The sequence below is a fragment of the Tachysurus fulvidraco genome, chromosome 23 (genome assembly GCF_022655615.1).
Source record: "Tachysurus fulvidraco isolate hzauxx_2018 chromosome 23, HZAU_PFXX_2.0, whole genome shotgun sequence".
Classification (NCBI taxonomy): Eukaryota; Metazoa; Chordata; class Actinopteri; order Siluriformes; family Bagridae; genus Tachysurus; species Tachysurus fulvidraco.
Window position 1 is genome coordinate 9,404,826 of NC_062540.1, and position 18,539 is coordinate 9,423,364.

At 39.1% G+C, this 18,539-nt stretch overlaps 1 protein-coding gene across 2 annotated transcripts in view; it reads left to right on the top strand.

Moving 5' to 3' along the window:
* Positions 1-18,539, top strand: part of sulf2b (sulfatase 2b) — a 133,073-nt gene that overhangs the window by 36,279 nt on the left and 78,255 nt on the right. The gene's annotated exons all lie outside the window — the stretch shown is intronic.

Below are 18,539 nucleotides of genomic sequence, written 5' to 3' on the forward strand. Positions count from 1 at the left end.
ACAAAATCTACTAAAAGAGCTAAAGCTGCTATTGAGAATTCCTTGAATGTTTGCATTGTACTGTCCAAGCTAAAGCAGCCCCATCACTGCTGCTGAGATTTTATATGAATCGATGACACATCATTCACAGTCTTTTAAAATGAACGATTCCTGTTAGATTATTGTCTTTACTGAAGTAATTTAGCATTCAACTTGGTGGGCTTTTGGTTTCATTTGGCCACTTTTTTTCATACAAAGTGAACTTCAAAAGTTCCAAAGTTTAGTTTAGAGACTCTTTCTTGAGCATCCTAAGCAGGAAGGAGCAGAGGAATCTGTGCAGACGCCTGACGATCAAAACGAACATTGACGTTAGCATCTTTCCACCAGTTGAGGAAAATGATGCACGGTTCACAGAATGTATACTCAAATGGTAAAATGTTATAAATAGTCTAGAGAACACAGAATATATTCACATAAATATTTACTGGCTGTCTCTTAGACTTCTATTATAACAGTGGATTAAATATTCATTTTCGTTTTAATGAAGTTTAGATGAAATGTCTTAGTACAGAAGTAATTTAACATAATCAAGTAGATAGAGGAAAGGTTGACAAATGTCGCCCTTTTCTGTTCAACCGATTGAATTTAAACCCAGACTGTAAAACATTTACAAACACATACATTTTATTACATCATTCTCTAATTACACACATGGGTGTGTCAGAGGTAACTCAGGGCTGGATCTCTGGATCTCGTTTCGCTCAGTGTGTGTTCACAGTGTTGCCTAGTTACGCTGGCTGTAGAGATGATGCCGGCAGTGCAGGTTGTGCCCAGATCTAATGGCTGTCGGCAAAGGCAAGAAAGCAGCTGTAAACAACTTTCTCATAAGCTGTGTAAAAAAATTGCCTGTAGGTGCTGCAGGTTATTCATGAGGCAATGTGTAAAACCAAGCCTGGAAACGCAGGTGCAGAAATGTAATAATGCACACTCCATCACTTAGGTATTACTAGCTTAATCACACTAAGCAGTATAGGCTACATGCGAAAGAAAACCGTGGCCTAATTGATTATTAAATGACATGCAGCACCAGGATAGAGGTCCTGGATAGCCTAGGGAGCTTTATGTGAAATAAATGTGATTGGACATTTAAATACAGATTCATTCTGATGAAGGAAAAGCATGTCTTCCACACACAGATTTAAACCTGTTTGTCTCTGATGGATTCAAGCGCTAATGCAGAGTGCAGTGTCATTGCTACACTTTGTTAGTGAACTGATCCATCAAGCCTCCACATAAGCAGGCACACACACATACAATGCAGATCCATCAACGGTCCCCTGTCCTGATGATTGGTGGATGGTGCAAAGTGATTAAGCCTTGCAGACTCTTTTTATCACACACACACCCACACACACACACACACACACACACACACACACACACACACACACACACACACACACACACACACACACACTCACACACACACTCACACTCACTCACACACACACACTCACTCACACACACTCACACACACTCACTCGCATATAAACTGACATTGCTACGCACCACCATTAAACCAGCAGAGCTTCGGCCAGCAGGGTTAAGTTAATACAGAGAGTGTTAGTACATCTATATACACTACACACACTATGTTACACTATCAACCATGTTTTATCCTTGCTATGTTGTGCTTTGTATCGTGTGTGGCTGCAGTGTCTTGCATCATACCCTTTTACCCCAACAGTGCTGTCTTATATTGTGTGCAGCAGTCTACATATTCAACTATCATAGCTGTAGCTAACAGAAGTCATCCAGAAGCTGGAAACAGATGTGGGCATGTGTGTACAGCTGCCTAACTGCCCTAATTACCATAATTACTCATGTAGCTGTGGTTCAACTGTACAATAACCAGTGTAAATGAGCTGGAAAATGATGGCTGGCTGGCTGAATCTGACTTTTTTCTATTTGGAGGTATATTTCAAGAAGAGAGAGAGCGAGAGTGAGAGTGAGAGAGAGAGAGAGAGAGAGAGAGAGAGAGAGAGAGAGAGAGAGAGAGAGAGAGAGAGAGAGAGAGTGTGTGTGTGTGTGTGTGTGTGTGTGTGTGTGTGTGTGTGTGTGTGTGTGTGTGTGTGTGTGTGTGTGTGTGTGTGTGTGTGTGTGTGTGTGGTGGATTAGTGTCTGTGGTATCTGGAGACCAAATGTCAGAGTGAGGATAGAAATACATGACACTACTATTGACCTTTTTCAGACAAATGGTTGGTCCCCATAAAGTTTAAAGTTTATTTTTTATCTTCACAAAAAGCTGCTTTTATTTGTAAATTATAAAAATAAAATCCTGAAGTTAAGCTTAGGTGTGGTCATAAACACAGCATTATTGTTTTAAGAGAAAGCTTCTCTGAAATACCTCTGGTGTCCATTAACATAGACCAGTTGCTCGTAATTTTCCTTAGTCCATTCTTATTTCTTCTCATCTCCGTGAGCTTGTTGTCTGGACCTTTAGTGCCAAGCAAGCATACCTCTGTGGCTGTCGGTCTCTCTGATTGACATAATAAAAAAAGAACACTAAAAGCACTTTGAATGACATAGTGCATTTTTTCTCCTCCAAAATCCTGTAACTCACCACTCTCAGGAAAACAATAATCCCCATCAGCTAGACTTTTTTCTGGGAATTATATAAATGTTGTAATCTCTTTTCTAGTTCGAGGAACTTGGGCCAGATGTCCCTGTGAATATTTCTGACTCACTTTTCATGAAATGCAAGTGAAAGCTGTAGGTTTTAACAAGAAACAAAAATACATGAATTGAGAGTGGCAATTACTTGCGTTACATCCTTCTGAAAGAAAGAGAGGTAGGATAGGAGCCTTTATTTTGTCAGTATACATTACAGTGCCTTAACTCAAATGTTGTCACTTTAAGACTCTGTTCTTTTAAGTTGCCTGATTGATGTCTATGGCCTTGAGCACGAATCGGTAATAGCTAGCAGTGGAGTGGTGACCGGAAAGTGTGTGAATGACAGGAAGTTGGCTTTGCCAGCGTTGCCCTTCGCCAAGACGTTAATAAAAATCGAACGATTGTTTCTTTTCTTGCTGCTATTGTTTTCTTTTCCACAGTCATATTTATCACAGCTCAGCTAACCTTGTGTTCTGGCCAAAGGAACTGGCATGATTGTGAGGTGGAAAACAACACTGATGCTTCTAATATTGGTAACTTTTCTCTTCCTGTTGTTGTTTGAAGTTGGCAGGATGCTTGAACTGTGTAGTAAAATAGCTTTGAATAGGAACACGTGAGAAAAAACAATTAGACACTGATATTGTGCATGTTTGCACGTGCACTTTATATTCAACCATCCATTTTCTAGAGTCTTTTTTTAACCTCAAATCTATCCCAGAGGACACAATCACACCCACACAAGAGACAATTTAGAGATGCCAATCATCCCAAAACACATGTCTACAGACTGGGGGTGGGGGGAGAACTGGTGTATCCAGAGTAATCCCCTGAAGCAGTCGGAGAACAGACAGAGGCAAGAATCAAACCTAGAACGCTAGTTGTGCTAAATGTGCTAAGCCTCCATGCCCCCTGCACTGTATACAGAACGGCAAAACTGATCTTCTGCAGCTGTTCTGGAGGCTTCTGCATGACTTCATCAATTGTATCATTCCTGTGTTTTCCTGTTCGACCCCTACCTTCATTTCTCAGGTCATGATGTCTATCTCAACTCATACAGAAGGACATGGAGTGATTGAGACAAGAAAAGAGAGAGACATGATCAGTGTAGGATGCTCATTGTGAGAGGATCTAATTGATTTTTTCCACATTGCCCTTGATGAATGTGCTGACAGAGAAGACAACAGGCTTTGTCAATATTAGGCTTTGTTCCACCCCAGAACTTCACTCATGCCAAACAGCCAGACTGATGGGCCATTTCTCTTAAAGGCAATGTGGGAAAAGCCTTAGAAGTAGGGCACTATATTGGTGTGTATTATGTACATTGCTTTATGCCTTGAGTGAAATTATAGACTGATAGATGGATACAGAGAGAGTGAGGGAAAAAGAGAGAGAGAAAAGGAAGGAGAGAGAGAACTGAATTCTGCAGGTGAAACAGCCACCAAGCATATACAATACCAACATGTTGATTACTCCTAAACCCACCTGTTCCCCTTGGCAATAAAATATGTACTGTTGAGTCCCTCTTTGTATGTGTGTGTGTTTGTGTGTGTTTGTGTGTGTGTTTGCGTGTGTGTTAGTGTGTGTTTGTGTGACCGAGAGTGAGAGAGAGAGAGATAAAGAGAGAGAACCAGAGTGAGCGAGCTGAGGTATATAAATTAGTATGTGTGTACCTGCCCTATTTGTTGTCACTGTGTGTCCTTTTGTGTGTGTGTGTGTGTGTGTGTGTGTGTGTGTGTGTGTGTGTGTGTGTGTGTGTGTGTGTGTGTGTGTGTGTGTGTGTGTGTGTGTGTGGTGGATTAGTGTCTGTGGTATCTGGAGACCAAATGTCAGAGTGAGGATAGAAATACATGACACTACTATTGACCTTTTTCAGACAAATGGTTGGTCCCCATAAAGTTTAAAGTTTATTTTTTATCTTCACAAAAAGCTGCTTTTATTTGTAAATTATAAAAATAAAATCCTGAAGTTAAGCTTAGGTGTGGTCATAAACACAGCATTATTGTTTTAAGAGAAAGCTTCTCTGAAATACCTCTGGTGTCCATTAACATAGACCAGTTGCTCGTAATTTTCCTTAGTCCATTCTTATTTCTTCTCATCTCCGTGAGCTTGTTGTCTGGACCTTTAGTGCCAAGCAAGCATACCTCTGTGGCTGTCGGTCTCTCTGATTGACATAATAAAAAAAGAACACTAAAAGCACTTTGAATGACATAGTGCATTTTTTCTCCTCCAAAATCCTGTAACTCACCACTCTCAGGAAAACAATAATCCCCATCAGCTAGACTTTTTTCTGGGAATTATATAAATGTTGTAATCTCTTTTCTAGTTCGAGGAACTTGGGCCAGATGTCCCTGTGAATATTTCTGACTCACTTTTCATGAAATGCAAGTGAAAGCTGTAGGTTTTAACAAGAAACAAAAATACATGAATTGAGAGTGGCAATTACTTGCGTTACATCCTTCTGAAAGAAAGAGAGGTAGGATAGGAGCCTTTATTTTGTCAGTATACATTACAGTGCCTTAACTCAAATGTTGTCACTTTAAGACTCTGTTCTTTTAAGTTGCCTGATTGATGTCTATGGCCTTGAGCACGAATCGGTAATAGCTAGCAGTGGAGTGGTGACCGGAAAGTGTGTGAATGACAGGAAGTTGGCTTTGCCAGCGTTGCCCTTCGCCAAGACGTTAATAAAAATCGAACGATTGTTTCTTTTCTTGCTGCTATTGTTTTCTTTTCCACAGTCATATTTATCACAGCTCAGCTAACCTTGTGTTCTGGCCAAAGGAACTGGCATGATTGTGAGGTGGAAAACAACACTGATGCTTCTAATATTGGTAACTTTTCTCTTCCTGTTGTTGTTTGAAGTTGGCAGGATGCTTGAACTGTGTAGTAAAATAGCTTTGAATAGGAACACGTGAGAAAAAACAATTAGACACTGATATTGTGCATGTTTGCACGTGCACTTTATATTCAACCATCCATTTTCTAGAGTCTTTTTTTAACCTCAAATCTATCCCAGAGGACACAATCACACCCACACAAGAGACAATTTAGAGATGCCAATCATCCCAAAACACATGTCTACAGACTGGGGGTGGGGGGAGAACTGGTGTATCCAGAGTAATCCCCTGAAGCAGTCGGAGAACAGACAGAGGCAAGAATCAAACCTAGAACGCTAGTTGTGCTAAATGTGCTAAGCCTCCATGCCCCCTGCACTGTATACAGAACGGCAAAACTGATCTTCTGCAGCTGTTCTGGAGGCTTCTGCATGACTTCATCAATTGTATCATTCCTGTGTTTTCCTGTTCGACCCCTACCTTCATTTCTCAGGTCATGATGTCTATCTCAACTCATACAGAAGGACATGGAGTGATTGAGACAAGAAAAGAGAGAGACATGATCAGTGTAGGATGCTCATTGTGAGAGGATCTAATTGATTTTTTCCACATTGCCCTTGATGAATGTGCTGACAGAGAAGACAACAGGCTTTGTCAATATTAGGCTTTGTTCCACCCCAGAACTTCACTCATGCCAAACAGCCAGACTGATGGGCCATTTCTCTTAAAGGCAATGTGGGAAAAGCCTTAGAAGTAGGGCACTATATTGGTGTGTATTATGTACATTGCTTTATGCCTTGAGTGAAATTATAGACTGATAGATGGATACAGAGAGAGTGAGGGAAAAAGAGAGAGAGAAAAGGAAGGAGAGAGAGAACTGAATTCTGCAGGTGAAACAGCCACCAAGCATATACAATACCAACATGTTGATTACTCCTAAACCCACCTGTTCCCCTTGGCAATAAAATATGTACTGTTGAGTCCCTCTTTGTATGTGTGTGTGTTTGTGTGTGTTTGTGTGTGTGTTTGCGTGTGTGTTAGTGTGTGTTTGTGTGACCGAGAGTGAGAGAGAGAGAGATAAAGAGAGAGAACCAGAGTGAGCGAGCTGAGGTATATAAATTAGTATGTGTGTACCTGCCCTATTTGTTGTCACTGTGTGTCCTTTTGTGTGTGTGTGTGTGTGTGTGTGTGTGTGTGTGTGTGTGTGTGTGTGTGTGTGTGTGTGTGTGTGTGTATCCTTTTGGCCAGCTGTGTCCAAGTGACAGGATATTTAACATTCACCGTGCTAGGAGGTGATGGTGGGACCTTAGACCATATGGACAGTCTTGCAGACTAGTGTGTGTCTGTGTGTGTGTCTGTGTGTGTGTGTCTGTGTGTTGCTTAGCAGTGTCAGGGCTTGTCATTGCTAGGCTAATTAAATGCTGGGCATTCATTTATGCAGTTTAGCTACTGCTGTTCCACTCTAATGGTCTCGCGCTGACACTACAGCATTACAGAGAGCGAGAGGTAGTAGACAGAGAGAGAGAGAGAGAGAGAGAGAGAGAGAGAGAGAGAGAGAGAGAGAGAGAGAGAGAGAGAGAGAGAGAACAAGAAGACGTGTCAGGACTCACAGACGGAGGTTTCGAACATAAGAGCAAAAAAATGTGATGAACACATTTTAAGAAAATCCCTGAACAAGAATAAGACTGGCTGAAGATGTTTGTGTGTGTACAGTATGTGTGTGTATGTACACATGTATATATATTATCTCCAGTAGTTTGAACAGCTGGTTTTATGTGTTCTACTGCTTGTTCTGCTCTCTTCTTCATTCTATCTCAACAACTCACACACTCGCTTCTGCTGATAGTCTAATTACTCTAATAGATTCCACTAGTGATAAAGTCTCTCCTCTGTACACTAATGAAGTAGCTGTGAGTAGCAGCTAATTGTCAGTAATTTGCCATGTCTGTTGTGGTTACCAATAACAGATCTGGAATCAAGCAGTGTTAAGAGTTCTGGTTTGATCCTCTTTGATTATCGAGAACCTGTGAGTGTTTGCGAGGTGCTCGAGTGTGCTCTAGTTAGATATGCTATTAAGAAACCTGCATATTTCGGTTCAGTGCTCGTGGCATTCTGAAGGGTTCAGTCGATGGTGTGTGAAGTGCAGCTGGTTGTAGCATTCATATAAAACTCTAGCTTTTAGGTGTTGGTGGTTGTACTGAATGTATCGGATACACTACTGAGGGATGTGTGAGCACATAACAATAATGCACATTGTTACAGTTTCCATAGAAAAGCCATAAAATAAAAACAGGGAGTTTGTTCATTTGTAAAATGCAGATTGATTTCATTCAATTGACTTTTTTTATTTAAGAAAATAATCTATATTATTACATTATTTAATTAAAAACTTGCTGCCCCATCATTTGGGTTCAATATATTTAAAATAAATATTCTCCATTATTTTTTTTATTTTTTACTTTTTATTCTTTACTAATAAGCAGAAATAGTCATAAATATGCCTCATACACAAGAATATAAAACAACTTCTTTTCATTGTTATGTCTTATTCTCATCTCTCTATTTACCAATATCTAAATTAGGATGATGCTGAAATCAAGACATTGATTATATACAAGAGACTGACCTTCTAATGTGTCTTCTATACTCTTAACATGTTTAGGCTATGGGATAGGGTGTCTAAAATAACAACATCCAAGCCTGTCCAAATTACCCCAAATGTGTCAAAATGTTATAGTTTGATGATCCTAAAGTAGAACTTTACACTTAGCACTTTACGCTGCCACTATACACACGGTGAAACATGATGGTGGCAGCATCATACTACAAGGCTGTTTGTCTTCAGCTGGGACTGCTGCTCCAGACAAGGAATAACCTGTAAGTCTGTTTTCCATCATGACAATAAGAATTGATCGTGATGGATAAAGCACAAATCAACAAAATGACCAGGAAAGATGAACATTTTGGATCAAAAAGAGGACTTTTAATGAGGCAGTAGTTAAGGGGTGTGCACCCTTATCGTCGCTGTCAGGCGGAATCCTCGTATCTCCAAAATCATTATTTTTCAGGAAATTAAAAAAACTCTGTATCTTATCTGCAATGCACAGGGTTTAGTCCGCGTTGCAGTGGATTGTCTTGCGCAAAATTTCTCTCCTCAGACGAGCACCAGAACTGAGCCCAGTGTTTTGAAGACATTTACCTCAGAAGACGTGTTGATTCGTTGTGACTCTTCTTGAGGAGAATTATGCCTCGAAGCTCTCCCGCGGAGTGAAGAAGTGGACAGTTGAAGTGTCCAATAGAGTTAAGATATTTGCGCTCAAGATATTTTCAAGACTTAAGACAACCAGGTTACTGTATTTATTTTTACAAATCTAAAATGGTTCTAGTTGTTTTTCACTTGCATTTTTTTTTTGCTTGCTATTATCATGTTAAAAGTGTAAAAAATATCAGACGATTATTTTTTTTTTCTTTTTCATAAAAACCTGCAATTTTTATATCCACCGTAGATTCTCATCTCCTCCTCAGTCCAGCTGTAACACTCTGCTCTTTTTTATACACTGGTGTGTGATGTTTTTAAAGACATATCCAGATTTATGCATAAGCACAGTTTTTCAGCCTTTGAAAAATGTTTCTATTATGGGTTTTGCATCATTTCACATGTCAACAAATAATTTATCCTCTAAAGTGAAACAGTTTATCCCTAATTGCTCTTTCCAACACATACACAGTACATCAGCAAACATTTCGATGCAATTTAATGCATTTTTCATAAAAAACCTTTGGACGGAAACCTGCCTTATGAAGTTTCTCATGTTAATCACGTTCAGTTCTACTTTATTATTCATTACACTGCTGTTGAGTTCCCAACAGTGCAGATAGTCTACATGCTTCTGTGGGATGATGTGCTAAAAACAACCTTGAGTAAGTGAGTTCTGACATTGTGAGCAAGTTTTCAGTGTCCTTATTTACTCTTGAGTTATTTTCAACCCCATCAGTACAGCATTTTTCCATCTGCCTTTAATAAAATGTTTGCTTTTAGTTTGTTAGAAAATGAGTGTTGACAGATTAATGTGTGTAAAAAAAGAGTCTGAGGAGTTCAGTACATGTTCTTGAATGGACTGGGTACAGAGAAATGGGAAACTCAAGTTTGGTGTTAAGTGCTACAGTATTCAGATTTGTTAGCAAAAGACCAAAGCATTAGTTATTTAAATAACTGAATGTCTTTGTATTTGTCCAGTTCACACAGACATTGCATGCTGATCATATCCTCTAGCTGTGCACCTGCATGGAGAACTTCATGTGGTCATGCTTCATGAACAATGAATCTTCCCTGTTTGTGTATCAGAGTGGAATCTGAAATTGTCTGCACATCTCCAGCATGTCTTTCTCCTGATCTCACTACCTCGACCTCGGCCTCATGCTTTCTTGATTTTGCTTCAGTTTGATGACTTCAATGGAAAGTGTGCATTAGTAGACCTTTTATGAGCAAATGAGCTCATGTTTGGGTTGGTGCATGAATGAGGTGCATTGTGGGAAAGGTGAATGGTGCAGCAGATTTCTCTTTCTCTGTCTTGCATGATGGGTATAGACAGAAAGCAGAAGAGTGAGAACGAGAGAGAGAGCGAGAGAGAGAAGAGGTGGGACAGGCACTTTGCTCTCTCCTTCACTTCTGTATGCGTCTCTTTTCAACCAGCCTACGAGTTTTTGGTCGCATAAATCCGTCAAGCTCACAGTCACGCCTGCCACTAAACAGCATGCTCTGTGAATATGCGCTTGCAATATAATGACAGCATTTCACACTGTTCCAGACCATTTTATGCAGTACTAGCCTGTCTAACACCAGCCTGCAATACTCAGAAAGAGCAGCAAATCACTGTCACTACAAGGCAGTGACATGGAGTGAGAGCTTTGAAATTACCATCCAAAGCAAAGTGGCTCAGAGATCGCACACCACAGTCTCACAGCATAGAGAAAGTACTGTTATTACAACTGGCCAATCTGTTGTTTGTTACAGCAAATGTGTTTCATGCTCAAACGTTGAAGAAGAAAGAAAGATAAGTGCAACAGCATGTGGCCACAGTTTTTTTTAATAAAAGTGCTGTGGCATTGTGGGGGACTTATGGTAAATGAGTTATAGGCATAGTGTGTGAGGCAGATATATGGCAGGGACTTGCTGTTCTCACACACGAAATGTGTTTTGGTTGTCGTTTCAAAAGTACCACAGACAAGATGATCTAGAAGCTTCGATGTAGGTCAGTGGGTTGCTAGAATAAGACTAATAGATTAAAACTCACTTTCTCTCACACACACACACGTACGCACGCATGCACGCACGCACGCACGCACGCACGCACGCACGCGCACACACACACACACACACACACACACACACACACACACACACACACACACACACAGCTGTTTTTGAGACTGCTATTGTCAAGTTCCAAGACAAGTAAATGCCTAGTCAAGATTGAGCCATAAAGTAATCAAGGCCAAGTTAAGATCAGTCCAAAGGAAAGTGAGACTGAGTCAAAACAGAGACACTAAAACGCATCAAATCCTTCTCAAGGCCAAGTCTTTACTTCAGCTAGTTGGCTTCATTTGTGTATTGCGCCAGTGTTTGGACTATGTTTTCTAAAAGAACAAATAAAGTGGGATGTGGTAGCCTTGTGGTTAAGGTGATAGGCTATCAGTTGGAAGGTTGGGAGTTTAAGTCCACTAAGCTACCGCTGATGGGCCCCTGAGCAAGGCCCTTAACCCTTAATTGCTCAGTTGTATAAAATGAGATTAAATGAAAGTTCCTCTAAATAAGGGTAAATTTTCCTCTAAAAATCCCTCTAAATCTGCTAAATGCTGTGCATGTGTAAATATGACACAAGCAACAATTTTTACACACTCTCAGTGAAGAAAAATGCCCAAGACAGAGACATGTCCAAGTACACTCATCACTCACTCTCACTCATCTTCTACCGCTTATCCGAACTACCTCGGGTCACAGGGAGCCTGTGCCTATCTCAGGCGTCATTGGGCATCGAGGCAGGATACACCGTGGACGGAGTGCCAACCCATCGCAGGGCACACGCACACTTTCTGTCCAAGTACAAATGCTAATAATTCAACAGCTCCACTAATACGTCAAAACATCTATCAATGCACTAATACTGTACATTTTATAATGCACATTAAAGGCAGGATTGTTCCTACACTGCAAAATAAGACATAATAGCAGGGAATAAAATCTTGAATGCAATCAAATTTATTTACAATGTCATATGATAACATTACAATAAACCAAATTAGGCATATTTCTAAAGTCACATACTGTATGCATGTAAATAGGTTTAACTTGTTAAGATGTAATTTTTTTTTTAGTTTTCTAAACTTACAATTGCAATTTTATTCAAAATGTGGCTTGTAACTGACCCTGATTGTGGATACAGAAACAGGACATCAATAGTTTGTACACTATAAATGCTTCCTGAAGAGTCTTTTGAATGTATAGCTATTTGATTAAGCTTCATATCATAATCCCTTATGCTTATGATAACAAATAGCAGCTACTGTATGATTCCTGTTTGATAATGACTGCAGTGAAAACTTAGATGTGCAGCAATGACTAGTTACATATATTTAAAATGTAACATGAAATCATTTCTTTGCATGTAAAATATTTCAAACCTGCAACGTTACTTGGCTCTTGGTGAACACCTTTATAAATCACCATGAAGCCCATACACTTGCAGTTTTCCTGTTTTTGTTGTAGTAAACATGTCTTTTTTTGGCTTATTCTGCTGTTTTGGACCCATCTGTGTCTCTGCTATTCAGACTATTTGCTGTCTTCATTTACAGTCTTAATCTAAAGTGTCATTTGCATTGTCCTCCATTTGCCCTCTCTCTCTCTCTCTCTCTCTCTCTCTCTCTCTCTCTCTCTCTCTCTCTCTCTCTCTCTCTCTCTCTCTCTCTCTCTCACACACACACACTTTTTTGTTCCTTTGCTCTCTCTGCCTCTCACTTTTGTTTTCTAGACAGCTGTGTAATTACGGAGTCTGCTCTGTCAGAGTAAAGCATTATTTTTCAGGTAATGTGGTGCCAGGAGGGTGTGTGTGTGTGTGTGTGTGTGTGTGTGTGTGTGTGTGTGTGTGTGTGTGTGTGTGTGTGTGTGTGTGTGTGTGTGTGTGTGTGTGTGTTTTTGTGTGTGCATAGTTGTGAGCTAGAGTAGTGTTTTAAAAATGACTTTAGAAAGATGACCCACGTTATATTTGTGGACTAGAATAGTCTGCCTCAGGGGAGCACTACTAGACAATATGATCTCTTAAATACATTAGCATACAATACCGGCACATTCTGCATTGTGTGTGTGTGTCTATATATATATATCACTACACACGCAGTCTTTGGAAATATAGTTGCTCATCAGCTATATATAATACGTCTTTTTCCTGTTAAGGAGTAAACATGAAGCTTGAAATAATTAATAATTAAGCACTAACATTGATACACACAGATATAAAAAGTAGTTAGTATTCTTTCTTATATTCCAGCTTCCTTCTTTCCTTCTCTTCTTCTCTCCTTAAAATAATTTTTTGCAGTTTGCCGAAAAAACAACATTTTGTCTTAACCCTTAGAGAAATATTATGTGAACTCAGCATGATTTTTGAACAGTTTCACAGCTTCTTGTTTTCCACATGTTGTAGTATTTCATGCTATCCTTATAGTGAGATTCTTGACTTTATTTTCATGGGATTTTCCCCCCCATATGATTTATTTAACGGGGTAAGAGATTGCTTAGTGAATAAGATGTTGGCCTGGTGTTTTGTTCTGTTTACATAGTCACATGATTTAATTAATTATGAGCTCCACTGTGGTACATACTGTATCACTCACCTAATTTCATGTGAAACAACTCTCTGATGAAGGAACACCAAATATATCTCCCAGTTTTAAAATGCAAACTTATCTACTGTGCATATTTTCCTCCTTATTTGCTTCTGAATGCTTGTTTTATTGATTGTAGTACATTATTCAGGTCATAAACCCATAAATGCCCAGGAACCGTCTACTTACACTACATACTTTCTGAACTTTTTCGTCATTGCACCGTAGTTGCTAAATAATTCATTGACGTTAGTGAATAATAGGCTTTGAAATAAGTAACTGTAATAAATGGTGAGTTTATGATCAGGGTTAATGTAACACTAACATCATGCCGGGTCTCCCTGTGTGAACTCAACGCTAGCAGTGATACAAAGTACACTATTTGGAAGAGATGTATAACTGTAAGGCAGCCAAGTTATTATGTGAGACAGAAAAGCATAAGTTGTGCACGCAAATAAGATTTCCAATGTAAGAGTGTGTCAGCTCTCATTCCAAACTCATTAATTTTTTAGAAAATGTACGGCCATGTTCAGCATAATCTCTCTCTCTCTCGCTCTCGCTCTTCCATTTTATTTTCCTGTCTTCTCTTGATGAGAAAATGAGTCACAGCTACACAACACACCTCAGCCCACAAACTGCTCCAAACTCTCAGCATCTGCTGTGAATAACGGAATGTTAGCATCGCTGCTGCTTTTTAAATGCTCACTTGATCTATAAATAAATAAATAAATACATTCATAAATATTTATAAAGCACCTGAGTTGAGAGATAGATGATATTCCGTTATTGATATTCTGTGATTACGTTTCTCTATTATTGTACTCTTTTCTTCTAATACAGACACGCATGCATAATGGGCCCAGATCTGCAGAGTCAGCATGTTCTCAAAGATGTCTTTGCTCTGCTCCTGGAGCCTTGAGTTACTCTGACTTCATCCTAGCCATCTGTCTGAGACAGAAGGAGAGAGAGAAATGAGGTGATACTGAAAAGAGAATGGACGATGAATCTTTCAGTGTCTTGCATATTTCAAACATATCAAGCCATAACGGTCATGCAGTAATAGTCCTAAGCTATATCTCATATAAACACATTCCACAAAAGAGCAAAAGTGTTCGTTTCCTGTCACTCCTTCCCCTTAAGTGTGGCAGAGCTTGTGAGTTAAAACAAGTTATTTTAGTAGCGAAGGGGGAAAGTAAACAAGCCTCTCTTTTAAATGAGCATGTGGAGAACATTTTGACAAGCACAACTCATCGTCTCCTACCCCTTCTCTCTCTCTCTGTCATCCAAAGTCCAACAGCCAAGCTTTATATTTGTACTAAGAGAGAGAGAGAGAGAGAGAGAGAGAGAGAGAGAGAGAGAGAGAGAGAGAGAGAGAGAGAGAGAGAGAGAGAGAGAGAGAGAGAGAGAATGAAAAAGTGAAAGTGGGGATGACAGACAGCGGAAAAAGGGAGAAAAGCCAGGCAGGCACTTCAAAGAGAGCTAGTCAAAGTGTGTGTGTGTGTGTGTGTGTGTGTGTGTGTGTGTGTGTGTGTGTGTGTGTGTGTGTGTGTGTGTGTGTGTGTGTGTGTGTGTGTGTGTGTTTCAGCATGACTGATTGCTTGGATATGGCTTCAAACACTGCTTCTCATGCACAACAAAGGTGCAGCAGTTGCTTACCTAGTAATTGTCTGTTTTTCTGTTAGCTCAGTGACAACATTTTGAAGAACGACATTTATTCAACTAACTAGCCCCTCATTACCACTTACATAAACACTCATGGAAGCCTTATATATATATATATATATATATATTAATATTACACACACATACACATACAGTATATACAGTATATACAGTACATACAGTATATATTTGTAAATATTTGTAAATACTAATAAATAAATGTATTTTATAAACTATTCAATCGATGAAATGACGTCTTTGTAAAAATAAAGGATATACTGTTTGTTCCCATTCCAAGCTCCCAAGCTGCGTTCCAAGAATTTTTCTATTTGCTAGAGCCGCACTTGGATGTATAAATGTGTGTATCACTAATCTGATCTAAAATAAAATTCAAAACTGTTACTACAGTAATATTAGCGACATCATCATTGGACAAGGCAAAAGATACTTTTTAGGAATTTTGACTCAAATTATGAAAGCTCATCATATGAAGGGAAAAGGGACACAATTTTACAGAAAGCTTTAAAGGAAACATACAAATCAATGAGTTTGCTGAACTAAAAATTAAAGTGATTGTGGCTCGTACAGGAGGGAAAATAAACAGAACACGTTTTTCCCAAAATGTCACTTACTCAATATTAATTTCTTATTTATAAAACTGTTTTATAAATACAATATTGCACTTGAAGTCATGTGGCTCAACTGAATATCAGCCCAGGCTGTGTATTGGCCATAGAGGCCACAGGACAAGTTTTAATGAATGTTATTACTCTTAGTAATTTTCTGGTTAATACAAAGTCCTGCCTTCGAGCTGCTTCATAAGAACTAGTCAGAAACGCATGAAAGAAAATCCATAATAGATGAGAAAAGTGAAAACAGAGCTTTGTTGTGATGAATCTGACTTGGTCAAGAGAACCACAACTGCATCAGACCTGAACTGTATCTCCCAGCAGGACCAACATCCTGAGTAAATCCTCACAGAGGAAAACCACATGAGGACACAAAGCATTTGTAGAGAGAAAAAACTTACACAGCATGAGGAATCTGCGTTTTGATTCACAACATGCTTGTGGTTGAGCTGTTGACTGTCTGTTTCATTTCAACCTTTTAATGAATTCCAGATAGATTAGCTTTTAATTTCTGAGCGTTTTGCGGCCCTCTTTTTTTTCATTTGTTGATTAATATTGATTACAATAATAAAGCGGAGGAGTAAGAGCTTAGACAACATTGGATCAAGATTTTCGATAGCTGTATGCTTGTAATAGAATATGGACCGGATTCCTGTACAATATAATGAAGATGTATGAGCAAATATAGTGAAAAAAATCACATAAACATGGCGAGTCCTCTTTTTTGGCTGGGTCTTGCTCGGATGCATACGGTTTCTTAAATATAAGCAGTAAGATATTTTAGAATGGTTGGGAAAAACATTTATTTATTAAAGAGAAACCTTGGTCAGGGAGGATGAGATTAGGTTGGGATTAAGTGTTTGCTTTGAAAGACAAATCATAGTGTAAGCTTTGTGTGTGTGGGGGTGTGTGGGTATGTGTGTGTGTAATGCTGCAAGAGGTTCTTAGCAAGGGGAAATGAATGGCCATGTTCCTCTGATGAGAGATTCAGCCATAAGCTCCCCTGAGCGCAATGCAACAGCTGTGATTTAGCACCTTCATCCTCTCCTCCGCATGCCACATCCTTCATCCTACTGTCACCTTTGCCTCATCAGCAAAATGTGTGTGTATGTGTGTGCGTGTGCAAAGACTAGCAAGAGCAAGAAAGGTGTGGCAGTGTCATAACACTACAGTAAGTTAATAGAAGGAAGGGCCTCTCGATTAAAGTATAATACTCCATTATTTCTACTGATACAGTACTGATCCATTATTTCTATGGAAAAAATTCATGAAACAGCCACTTTGTTTTATTTCCACTTTGTTTTAAGTTGACTAGGAGTTTCATCTCAAAAGTCAGGTTACTTTATAAGCATATTTATATACAGTATGTGTATGTATGAATGTTCTGTAAGATGTGAAATTTTTTGCACTACATGAAAATGGGGTGCTGAAAACCTTTCATACCTTAATTCTGTGCTAGAAGAGTGTCTGAATAAAAACCTGTGATATTAGAGAGCAAAAAGAGGTTTCAGAGTGTTACTGCTGCATTCAAGACAGATGGGGAGCAGTGATGTGGTAATGTGCAAACACACACATTTATTACACACACACACACACACACACACATTATATATAGTGCTGAAATATGTAATATGTCTTTATTAAGGTGTTAGCCCACCATTTGAATTTAGTACAACTTCCACCCATCTTGGAATAGATTCATACAACTTTTGAATATCTTCTAGTGGAATTCATCTAGCTCTTCAAAATTTACCATACTGAGGTTGATGATATTCAAGTCAGTTGATTGAGCTGGCCAGCACAGATGTTAAAGTTTATACTGGTCCACCAAAAACTACTCAAACCAACACTGTGATGCCAAACAATGACATCATTGTTTGGAAACAACACTTTGACCATAGGATACTCCAGACCACTTAGAATTTCCAAATAATTGCTGACCAGGTAAACAAAAGGTGAGACCAGCAGAAGACCAAGACATGGCTGTCCAAATCTACATGTATATGTTTGACAGTTTGATCCAGACAGTCTAAGTCCAGTTGCTTCCTTGAGGGTTCTCCATACATAAACTCGACCTTGCCTTTGGGGAAAATGTACAGTAAATGATGATTCATCAGACCATGTCACTCATTTCCAGTCCTCAACTGTCCAGGTTTTATGGTCATGACACCATCATTTTCGCATTTTTGCATTGGTGTCTGTGATTAATGTTTCAGCAATTGAAACTATTCCATGGATGTTGGCTTTGTGAAGTTCTTGTAGAAACAGGGCCTAAGGTAGATATTAAGTTCTGCTGTCACTTTTACTGCAGTAGTTCTGTTTGACTGTCCTTATCATTAACTTAAGAATATCATCCACTGTTCTTCTTCTGATGACGTTCTTGTATACAGTCATAATGAAGTCATTGTGGAGACGCTTGCTCTTGAAACACCAACGAGTTGGGCTATAAAGTTTACAGATGCTCCTCCTAAACGAGCTTCTACGATCTTTCCTATATCGTAACTTCTTTCGTTTACCTGTATTGTGCATTTGCCTTCAGATTCTAAAACATTCTGACTGCACTTAGTAATAGCTTACAGTAAATTGAATAGAAATAAAAAAAGAGAAGCACTGGTATAATTTGCCGTATAAATTGTTTTTCAATGTATATAATTCATTTTTATCTTTTCATATATTTTGTGTGAGATGGTAAGTGTTATTGAGTGGGGGAAAAGGGGGTTCAGACAGAGGAGCAGGTGCTTTTTGACATCTCATTTGTCCTTGCATGGAGCGTTTCCTCATGCTCTCAATCTCTCATGAGGTCAAATCACACAGCTGTCATCATCATAAAACTTAACTATTTGCAAGCAATATATCACTTCTAGATTTATACATGTCAGCATAGATG